This window comes from Oryzias latipes, chromosome 4, assembly GCF_053564925.1.
Source record: "Oryzias latipes strain Hd-rR chromosome 4, Olatipes_Hd-rR_3.1".
NCBI classification, from domain to species: Eukaryota; Metazoa; Chordata; class Actinopteri; order Beloniformes; family Adrianichthyidae; genus Oryzias; species Oryzias latipes.
Genome location: NC_136240.1, coordinates 14516748 through 14529058, shown reverse-complemented (window position 1 = coordinate 14529058; position 12311 = coordinate 14516748).

Here is a 12311-nt window from a genome sequence, read left to right as displayed (position 1 = left end):
CTGCCAGCATCTTACACCCTGCAGTTATGTGCTGGATTGTTTCAGGCACCTCTTTGCACAGCCTACACCTTGGGTCTTGTCTGGTGTGGTAGATCTGAGCCTCTATCGCTCTGGTGCTCAGGGCTTGTTCCTGAGCTGCCAGGATGAGCGCTTCAGTACTGTCCTGTAGGCCAGCCCTTTCTAGCCATTGGTAGGACTTCTTGATATCAGCCACTTCAGTTATGGTCCGGTGGTACATCCCATGCAGGGGTTTGTCCTCCCATGAGGATCTGTCCTCCAGCACTGTGTCCTCTGCTCTCCATTGCCTGAGACATTCACTGAGCACACTGTCATTTGGGGCCTTGAGCTTGATGTACTCATGCATCTTGGATGTTTCATCCTGGATAGTGGCTTCTACACTCACTAGTCCTCGGCCTCCTTCCTTGCGGCTAGCATACAGTCTCAGTGTGCTGGATTTGGGATGGAACCCTCCATGCATGGTGAGGAGCTTTCGTGTTTTAACATCCGTGCTCTGTATCTCTTCCTTTGGCTATCTTATTATTCCTGCAGGGTATCTGATAACTGGCAGTGCGTAGCTGTTTATTGCCCGGGTCTTATTTTTGCCATTGAGCTGGCTTCTCAGGACTTGCCTTACTCGCTGGAGGTATTTAGCTGTTGCAGCTTTCCTTGTTGCCTGGTCCAGGTTGCCATTTGCCTGGGGAATTTCAAGGTACTTGTAACTGTCCTCGATGTCTGTTATTGTTCCTTCTGGGAGTGAGACCCCTCCTGTGTGGACTACCTTGCCTCTCTTTGTCACCATCCGGCTGCATTTCTCGAGCCCGAATGACATCCCAATGTCAGTACTGTAGATCCTGGTGGTGTGGATCAGGGAGTCAATGTCACGCTCGCTCTTAGAATATAGCTTGATGTCATCCATGTATAGGAGGTGACTGATGTTGGCCCCATTTCTGAGTCGGTATCCATAGCCAGTCTTGGTGATTATTTGGCTGAGGGGGTTCAGACCTATGCAGAACAGCAGTGGGGACAGAGCATCACCTTGGTATATCCCACATTTGATGGACACTTGTGCAAGTGGCTTCCCATTGGCTTCAAGGGTGGTTTTCCACAGCTTCATCGAGTTTCCTATGAAGGCTCTTAGAGTCCTGTTGATGTTGTACAGCTCCAAGCATTCAGTGATCCATGTGTGTGGCATTGAGTCATAGGCCTTCTTGTAATCAATCCAGGCTGTGCACAGGTTGGTGTGTCATGACTTGCAGTCTTGGGCGACTGTTCTGTCGACCAGGAGTTGGTGTTTGGCTCCTCTGGAGTCTCTACCAATGCCCTTCTGTGTGTCATGAATTGATCCATGTGCCTGTTTATCTTGGTTGCAATGATGCCTGACATGAGCTTCCATGTTGTGGACAGACAGGTTATTGGCCGGTAGTTGGATGGGATTGCACCCTTTGAGGGATCCTTCTGGATCAGGATCGTTCGCCCTTCCGTTAGCCATTCGGGGTGAGTCCCATCTCTAAGCAGCTGGTTCATTTGTGCTGCCAGGCGCTCGTGGAGTGCGGTAAGCTTCTTTAGCCAGTAGGCATGTATCATGTCAGGGCCCGGTGCTGTCCAGTTCTTCATACCTGAGACTCTTTCTTGGATGTCAGCCACTGTGATGGTTACTGGATTCTGTTCAGGGAGGTTGCTATGTTCTTTTCTCAGAGAGACCAGCCACTGGGCATTGCTGTTATGTGCTGTCTCTTTCTCCCATATACTTTTCCAGTACTGTTCAGTTTCCAGCCTTGGTGGGTCTGCTCGGCTGTTTCGACCCTGCCACTGAGCGTACACTTTTGCAGGTTGAGCTGCAAAATATATGCTGCTGTTATATATATATATATATATATATATATATATATATATATATATATATATATATATATAACAGCAAATGAAGAGTATTTGATGTTATTCCAAAATAGTATTATACAGATGCTGCCAGTTCAACCTCACAGTTCATGGGCATTTCCCTGTGTGGGCAGAAAGCCAGCAAGTTGGTCTGACTGCCATCAAGCGTTAATGAGTCCATAAAAAGAGATATCAATTCTGAATTACAAGACATACAAGAAATTAATCTTGCAGGCACAATTTGCAAAAGGATTTTAGATAGCTTTCTTCAGCATCCAGGAAGTTAAAAAATATTGTCCAGACACTCTGTTCCAGTGGTTCCCTTGTGCCCATAAGGGCTGAGTTCACTTACAGTGATTCACTCAGCAGATTCCATCCCATTCTTCCATTGATTTCTCCTAGCAAACACCTTCCAATCTCACCTCCCAAAGAGGTGAATTACATGCTTGATAATGCTTGATGCACAGTGCTAAAGTTCACGCTGAGGTGCGGAGGAAAGTGATCCAACTGAGGACGTGATCGCTGAAGTTTGATCTCAGCACAAACAAAGAAAACTTCCACAACTGGGAGAAAACTTTTGGCAAATAATGAAGATGATTGCCATGGAAAGTTAAAAGCAGACGATTGTGCTTCTCAAAAATCATTAGAAAATCACAAAGAACTATGGAATCTACCCAACTTTACATCTAGTGTATAATATACCCTTTGATGGTAAATGTGAAAAAAAAATTATGTTATTTTAATGTTGGATCCCCTTTTTTTATAATATCCAGTTCCAGTTTGTTATAATATTTCATTTCCTTCCATGCCCTGTCAAACGCTTATGGCCAGTATCCCTAACTGAATGAAAATCAGATCCTTTCAATTTTGCAGCTGCCTAATAAGTCTAACAGTCATGGCAAAGTACTTTGTCAGAACTGCTAAATTGTAAAATAAAGCGGAGCTTAAAGGTTTAGTCCTATTATGCCAGTTCTGAACTGAGGGCTTTTGTCTCAGTGAGTCCAGACAGAATTCATAAATGTGTTTTAAATTATCTCTAGGACATTTACAGTCTTTTTTTTTCTTTTGTAGGATTCTTACTGGATTTCAAGAACCTTTTTTGTTAAAAATGAAATTGAAGATGAACCAAAACCAACAAAGAGTTGAAAGAGGAAAATACACACCAAGATTGTAATAAATTATAGAATGAAAAAAAGCTTGATTCAACAGAATTTCACTTTATTCAATTTCGAAGTCATGCTATTGCTATATTTTTTGTATTATAGCACAATAATTAAGAAATTTGCCCTGATTAACCTTTGTGCTATCTTATATGACCCCACCCTTACATTGATGTGTTCTCCCTACAATGTCAGAGGTGGATTAAGGTGGAAAGATTTCATGTAATCCATGGACACCAGTGAAGATCACAAATCATTGAAGAAAAAAGGTTCAGAGCACTGTCTAGTGGGTCTAGATGACCCAACTCCTAACGTTAAAGTGCCTAGGATAGCACAAGGGTTAAAGAAGTGTTGGTAAGTTAAGTCTTGGTTTTCTTTCTTGCAACGTTAGTGCAATAGGCCTACTAGATTTCTCTTATAATCGTATAATGACTGCATTTATATGATCAAATCCAGGCTAATTAATTTGTTTTATCAAGACGTTTTTCAAAATCATGTTTTTCTTTCTTCTCCTCCTGACAGTACTAAGCTGTAAAAGCCTGCCAGTTTTGCAAGGGCTTATTTGCTTATGTTGTCTTTGCCTAAAACATTGGAGAGTTGTATATTTGTGTCCATGTTTTTGTCACAATAGTTATAAAATATTGATCATTTGATAAATAAATGTATTAAGCTCAAACTGTAAAATAAAAAAATAACAGTTTTTTTTTTTTTTTTTAAAGAAATTAAACAAAAGCCATTTTTTTGGACAATAGCTTGTTTGAGGTGTGGAACACACCCTGACGACAAGTTGATGATACAAAGAAATATTGCAAACTGAAATCAATACTTTTCAATTTAGTAAATGGTTTTTTGGTTGTGAATAACTTCTGACCTTCAATAAATATACAGCAATTTGGGGCATGTCTAAATTAATTGGTGAGACACAATTTCCCCAACAAACACCATGAAAGCTTTAACGAGATGCACTTTTATGGTGTTTCGATAATGCCAATAAATATTAAAAGAAAATAATTTACAACAAAAGTAAAAGCATATAATCTTAATATTGTAGAAGACTATTTTTACAAGACCTTCAGTCTGAAGCAGGAAAGGGAGACAGTAGGTGTTCTTAACTTAACTTTCTTTTTACTTTGATTTTTCCTGTAGCTCAGGATACACAAAACAGCGTTTAGTTTGTTGCCTCAAATGATTTTGCTCATGTTGTTTTCAGTGAAAAGACAAAAATGTAATAATTACAGTAAGCTACCAGACACGATGTCATCAACATATAATGTGACCACTAATCCCAGGACAAAAAATGATCATCTTAACCTACAAACCTTAGTGCCATTCATTTTTCAAAGGTTTCTTTTTATGTCATCTGTTCAGATGCCGTGGTTTTTCCTAACAATGAAGGGTCTTTTTAGCATTTTGTGTCTCATACCTTTTATAAATAATGATGGAGGTAGAAACGTGGCATGAGTCATGCCCGGTTCCATCCTTTCATGAGAGACTTTAATCTTTGAGGATGACAACATTTCTGGTTAGGCTGGTTGAATGCCACACCCCCTCTTTTCAGCAACGTTCTTTTTTTAAACAGGTTTATGGTCTAATCTTTTTGTGCTCAACTTTAATTTATGTTCGGACTTCTGACACGCCATGAGAACACTATGGTAGATATTAAACAAACTGCCATATTCTTGTAACCGCTTGCACCTTGATGTCAGACAAAAATAAAAAACAAATTAAAAAGTGGGTTTTGAAGCTTTAAAGATAAAGTAATCAGAACTTTGATGAAAGACTTTGGAAATCTCTTTAAAAAATGCTTTCAGTTTCTTTTTAACAGTAGTTTTGCTGCATTTTTATACAGTAAAGTGAGCATTTAACAACACATAATCTGACCAAAAGGTGAGTTGTGCATCAGATCTTTCAGAAATGTTTCTTAAAGTGTTTACATCTACAACTTTTTTTCACTGACAGCTCACTTGTACAAGTCCTAAGCTTGTTCTTTAAAAGGTTTTACATCTGTTGCATAAGACCCATCTTAAGCAGCCTGAACATTTTTACCTCTCAAAAATTCCTATGCACACTCCTTAAAAATAGCAGAAATTATATAGTATTAATTGAAGAATATGGATCTCCTTCTGTCTCTACCCCTAAAGTATTTGTCGCCTAATTGTCCAGACTGTCAATTTCATCCCAATATGAACCCATCAATGTCTTCAAAACCCGCTTTGTCCCTTTAGGGGTCACTGGGCTGCTGGAGCTAACCAGCTCCCATGAAGTGAAGGCAGAGCACACCTGTAGCATGTTGCCAATAGACACACACACACCTAAAATTCTTAAGCATGAGTGCTTTGAGAAACCAACACATGCACAGGGAGAACATGCAAGTTCCACGCAGAGGACTACCAGTTAGGATTTGAGCTAATGCCTTCTTGCTTTGAGGCGAGAGTGCTAAACGCTGTTCCACCATGATCCCCCCTAATATGAACCTTAAAGTAAAATAAATAGATACATGGAAATATTATAAACTCTTATCACCTGGGAGTGCCAGCAGGCACCAAAAAATATTATTGTCAAGTATATAAATTAATCTGTAAACCACTCTCCCAGTGTATCAAAAACACCAGAAAAATGATAAGAAAGAACCACTTGACCATATATAATCCTATTACTCATGTATACCCAAGGGTGGTGACCTTGTAACATCTCACAGATCATAAATAACTTAGAGATGAGCGTTTTTCCCATCTACCCCTGGAATGGAAGATGCTGCTTTTGTGACCTCAATGAAAACCAATTCACAAAGACAAGCTTCACACATGTCAGAAATGACTGAATTGGTAATAAAGCACTGTGTCCATTAGTGGAGGGCTTTCGCCATTAACAGATCCAGAAAAAGCGTTGTGGTTTGCCAGTACCTGCAATATTCCCATACCACTCGAGAGATTCGGATCTCTTCAGTTAAAAATACACGGGGGGATAATTTTGTGTTTTGCTGGGAGGGAAATCTCATCTGTCTTTCCTCTTGGCAGTATGGTATTGAAGAGACAGGATGCTAACAAACACTGCTAAACATTTTGTGTGTGTTTGTCCTCCACCCTTCTTGGTGGTGATCTGTCTCGCTTGTGTCAAACTAAGTCAAGATGACTCCCAGGCCGTGTTGACCCACAGAGTTGCTTCCCATCAGAACACACACTCACTCACTCACTCACTCAAACCCACACACTCACACATACACAAAGGCATACAAATGTGCCTTCACAACAGCTCCAAAGCTCAAGATAAACATGATTAAACAACCCCGCCCTCTGCTGTCGTTCTTATCTTATCTTAAATTCTAACCCTAAACCTCCCTACCAACACACAAACACATTCACAAGAAAGGCCTCAGGGCAGCCATTGAATCTTCTCCTCACTCCAGACACTTTTTATTGCTCTCCTGTTCATCCATCATTTCCCCGTTCCTTGTCCCCACCCCTTCCTTTTCCCTGAACTTTGTGTTAGAGAGGTGACAGCTTCTAAAACTTTGCTGTTTCCAACTTTTTAAAAGTTGACATTGAATTCCTCTAGCTACCTGTGAAGAGAAAAAGGACTTCTGCTTTCAATGAGATTCACTATAAAAGTGTCCTCCTTCGACTTCAGCGTCTGATGCATTTCGCTACAGGGTGAACTGGTGAACATGTGAACTGGTGAGCAGATGGCTGAACGCTTCGCTGCTTTTGGTAAAGAGGTATCATTGTTCCTGGACAGCACTTCCTAGGTTGAGAGCTTCAATTTATTACAAACAAAACAGAAGGTATCGTCATGTATCACAGCCCTCCTGGAAGCTATAGGCCAAAGTGAATTGTGTGGCCTCACAAGTGATACGTTCAACTCTCTGTCTACTCAGAGGAGAATGGCCTCATCACTCATTCTCTGTTTCAAAAGCAGTGGTGATGACTGTGTGTTGTTGTTGTGAATCAGTGCACGTCAGCCAGCTTCAGTTCAAGTCATGGCTGCCTGTTTAAGGCTGTAACCAAATATTACAAATGACCATTCATGGTGCATACTGCACACTATCTGAGACATCAACCAGGAGTCCATCTGTAAGACAAATTGTGGTTTGATCCCAACGGGCATATCATTTTTCGGCTTGTCACGGACACTGGATGTGAAGAATAAAAAGCACATTTAGATTTATCAGTTGTGTGTTACAACTAAAAGCAGATAAACATCGAGGCATCAAAAATGTAAACATCTGAATTTTTTGCTTCACTTAAGTTTTTTTCGGTGGAACAATATTGCGTTAATGTGTGTGTAAGGCTTTAAAACCACAATTTACTGTTGCAACTTTGAGTCATCCTAACATGTTTCTGCAGAATCATTTGGTGGATGACTCCATTCAATACTTGAACCCAAGAAAGAAGTTCCAATGCTGAAAAAAATGCAAGGACAGCCGGTGACACACAATACAGACCTACAATAAAAGATAGTGTCTGGTCCTCTTTACATGTGTTCTTTTACATTTCCAGAGAGTCAAACAGGCACAAGTGTAAAGCTGTCTAGAGGAATGTAAAGATCTTTTCACCCCTTTAGAACAAAGACTCTTATCTCCTTGAGCCTTCTACCATTTCCTTTACCCCCCGGCCAAACGGACACTAACACAAAAAGGGGTGTAAATCACTGCCTCTATTTCTCCTTTTTTTTCTATCCTTCCTCATGTCTAAAGCTTCACACTGCTAAAAGGGCAGATCTGTATGTTGCAATAGCAAGAAATCTCATGCTGTTAATTTGCTTTCTTTATATTTTCTCCTCCCTGTGGCTTTTCTCCCCTCGCACAGCAAAACAATGTATAATTTCCTAATTATCTCAGGCTCATCCTCTCCCTCTCTTTGATACATTCCCCGTCTTTATGTGCCTCTTTTTTTTCTCTCCAGCCTGCCTTCCTCTCCACTTCCTATCTCCTTTACAGTAATGGTTTAATTGGAGCCTTTTAAGGTGGTTGTGGTGGAGGGAGGGGATGATGAGGGGGGAGCTGGACTGTACAGGCAGAGGTTGTCTGCTGTTGCTGAGTTGTCTGTTGAAGCGTGGTGTGGCCAACGAGAGATAAAGCAGCCCTGTGTGTTTGTGTGAGACACCAGCAATTAGGGTTCTTCTGCAATGGTGAGAGGAAGAAGAAGAAGGGCCAGCGTCAGCTCCGGTTCCACTAGAGTGGATCTGGAGAAATGGCAGGGTGTACAGGGAGGAAGAATAAGATAGGGAAAGATGACAAGTAGAAGGAGGATGTTTTGATTTGATTTGATTTATTGGTTTGTTCCTTCCAAGCATTTATTCTAGACAATACAAAAAAATCACGCAGATAAATCAAAATCATTCCAGAAATTATGAAATACTTTGATTAAAAAAAGAACAAAAACAAAGAAAAATTAACACAAATGTAAGAAAAAAATAATTGTCTCATTATCCTAAAAAGAGATTTTTGCAGTTATGCATTCAATACACACTTACGTCACATTAGTTTGAATACATTTTTTATCATTAACTTAAGTCAAGTAGAGTTTGATTTATTGCTTTAAAACATGTGGGAAGAAGCAAACCTCATATAGTCCCACCCCTACTGAGTTATTTTATTGTATTTTTCTGCATATTTGTCATATTCCGTTTTTGATCAGATCAAGTGCAGATTCTATTTTCAAATAACAAAATAAAGTGTGTTAATACATGTGTTCATTTATTAAAATTAAGCCTGAAATGACAATTCTGAGCATTTCTTCATTCAATTTATGGCTAATCAGGAGCAGATGAAAAAATGCAGTTTGAGAAAACCTGTAGCAGTGACGTAAATGCTGCAATCGGTGGGCCACAAGCTCCCTGCTCCGCACATTTCTGATACATCCACTTACACACAAATAGATCCATGTACGTTTTCGGTTTACTCATCCGAGCTCACATACAGCTCAAAATTGTATGGCTGGATAGCTCCAATATTGCTCACCATTTTTGTTGCACTTGTATCTTCACGTTGAGATTGTTAGAGGCTGTAAGGTAGCCGAAGAGCAGGCAAACTGATGGATGATGGGAAAGGGAGGAGTGTTTACACTCTCCAACATTTTCACCCTCAGCTAAAAAGCAAATTTCTGAAGAACTTCCGCTCGCAGAAACTATGTCCTATAAAAAGGACAGTTGTTTTTAAATTTTGACTAAAACAGCATAATCATGCAACAGATCAAAAGATGATCAGAGTGGGACTTTAATACACACAAAAAAAAATAGTTTTTTTCAGTGAACAAAAAGAAAAACTGCCAAGAATCCTAATTTCCACACAGATGTTTCGAGACTCAGTGCCCACCCATGCTCTGACATCAGTGCCCTTCTGGTGCTTCTGACAAAGGAGTTACCTCGCGTCTCACTGATTCGCCAACCCAGACTGCAGAGACAAAGCTGCACTGATTAAACTAATCATTTGTTTGAAGAAAAGGAACGTCGGCTGTGAATTTGAGAGCTTTCATTATAAACATTTTCTCCATACTCAAGCTACATTTGAACTTCCAGGGTTAAGAGGAAAGTGGAGCTGAGTCACATGACAGTCTGCATCATAAAATCTTTGAATGATTTAGATTCATGACTTAAAAATGAGCAGTTTTTTTTTTTTCTTTAACACATCATTTTTTTTTTGCATTATTTCCTCTAGTGATACTCCTTGAGAAACAATTCCAATTGCACATTAGAATATAAAACACTTTCGCTTTTTAACACAGTCTGTAAAAATCGTGGCAAACACACATGAGTTTAATAAAATGACTGTTGTTTTTTCCTGCTTTATCAGAACAATTTAATTTTTTGATTTCAAATAAATTTGTTTGCAGTAAAATCTAGGAATAACTGATATACAAGGAGCTACATTTAATTTAAAGATATGCAGTTGAAACTTTTTCTTACACCGGGGTTGTTTCATCACCATTCACATTACTCAGACCAAAGACAATATCTTTTTGAAGAAAGTAATTAGAACTTAAACTTTATAAGTATTTAAAATATACATTTTTTTCCCCCTGGAAAGTTTTTTTTTTTTTTTATTTATTTCGGATATCAGATATGATGGCTGCTCTTAAACTGTGTTGTTTAATCTTTAAATTAGTTTTTTTCTTTGTTTGTTTTATTTACATAGTCTTTTTTTGTCTTTGTTTGTTTCTCCATTCAACATCTTGAGTTTTTCCCCTGAATATAAAGCATAATTACAAATAAATTGCTCTGCCTTGGCTCATTAGCTTTGTTGAATTATTATTAATTGGGTTTGCACATCGTTCTCCTGACAGATGGCTCTAATCGCTCAGGTTATGAGGAGGTTACTCTTAGATGGTCATAGCTTTGTTTATTTGTAAAATTGTCTTACGAACAAAGTGAATTTATGAAATTATTATTTAAAACATAATCCAAATGGATTGTATAATCACAGCCTAGCACTGTCAAACAGCTCATATCACCTTGTTTACTGTACCTTCAAAGTGCATTTTTTTGTTTAATCAATGTTCTGGGATGCCAAAAAAATTTCTCTAAGGTTGCTATGTAACTAATCTTGTTGGGCTTTTATGCAACAACCTAATTTATCACGATATTCTCATGCCTTTTCACTGACTGTGTCCATGTGGGCAAGTCTGTTATGTCTGGATGTGGGTTTTACCTCATGACTCACCGGGTTCTTCTATGTAGTTGCTTTTGCTTCGATCAGCTATATAAAATATTTTTTCTATGTTCTATGCAGAAATAGCTTTGGGAAATCCCTTAGAGGTCATTGCACAAGCTTACTATAACATGTATGCCTTAGTATGTAATCAGACTGATCCCCACTTATCTTGCACTGCTATTACTGCCAAGGTCTGGAGCTGATGTATGGTATCAGTGAAGAGCGGTTGATGCAAGTGTAAGCAGGCACTGGGCTTACTTTGCACGCACATGCAGCTGCTGGTATGGTTATGTATTTCAAACCTTTTTTATGCATACGATGTCAGATGCACACTTCAGTTCACAAACTCATTCTTTCTCATTAGTGCACAGAAAAGCACTCTCATTTCTAAACTCTTGACCAAAAACTCTGATCCAAATCAGATTTTCTTTTGAAAGGACTCCTTTGTTGGAAAACCGTTTCGTTTTAAATTGGACATATATAGTATTGGAACTTAATTTGATCTTGAACACGTAATCAGCTCTTGTACATTAAATTAGTCATCTCATCTATTTTGACAGTTTTGACTGATGTCCTTCCATTTCCATTTCATGGTTTATGAAACTCGCCAATAACTTGGGCGAAAAAACTAAAATCCCTAAATTGGACACAGCGAGGATAATAAAATCTTCAGCAAAACATTTAAGAGTTAAAACTGACATTAAGTCCACTCAGTCATCATTCTGTAGGATAGTGGGGCATTTTGTGTATTTAAATAATGTGTTTTGAAAAATTTAAGTTGTGATAAAAGGTTAAAAATCATGCATTTTTTATGACAACTTCGAATTAATTGTCTTTGCAGGATTAATTGAGAAACACACAGTCTCATTTTTAGCAATGTTTATGCATATTTATAACACACAATAACTATGTAGTAACCATAGTGCCAACAACAATCTAAAAGAATAGACATGAAAAATATTAATGAAAAAGGATGGAAAGACACCTAAACATAAAGAAGAAAAAAGGATAGTAACAATAAATTGACATCTGGGTCTGATCTTGCTTTTAGATAAAGTTAAACTGCTATTTTTCATCCTAAACACTACAATGTTGACGGAAATAATACTGAAGTAATATAAAAGCCAGTCAGAAACATTTAAAGCTGGTTTATTCTATGGTAATTTGTTTGTGTTTAGGATGATAATTTTGAGAAAATATAACTCATGCTTTAATTTCTAGTTGTGATAAGCACTGAAGAGTTCATGACACTGATTTCATTTCTTTCAAAAAGATAAATTGTTTGAATGCGAGAAGCAAAAACATCTGCCAATGCTGCTCAGAAATCAAACAACAGGAAAATAAAAGAACAGCGTTCAACAAATTCTTTAAATCTAAGCAAGAAAAAGCAATCTACAAGGTTGATTCACACCTAATTGTATGAAAAATATACTTTTTTCAAAAGGGCAGCTTTAAATTTTCTAACCAACATGAAACCCCTGGTGAAGCACGTGAAGTCAGTCTTATAGAGGAAGCCCCTCACAACAATAAAATGATAAAAGCTGTTCATAACTTTGTGAAGCAGAACTGAAGTACAGATGTAATGATGCAGAAGGAATGCCCTCTTCATCATGGTTGATTTCCTG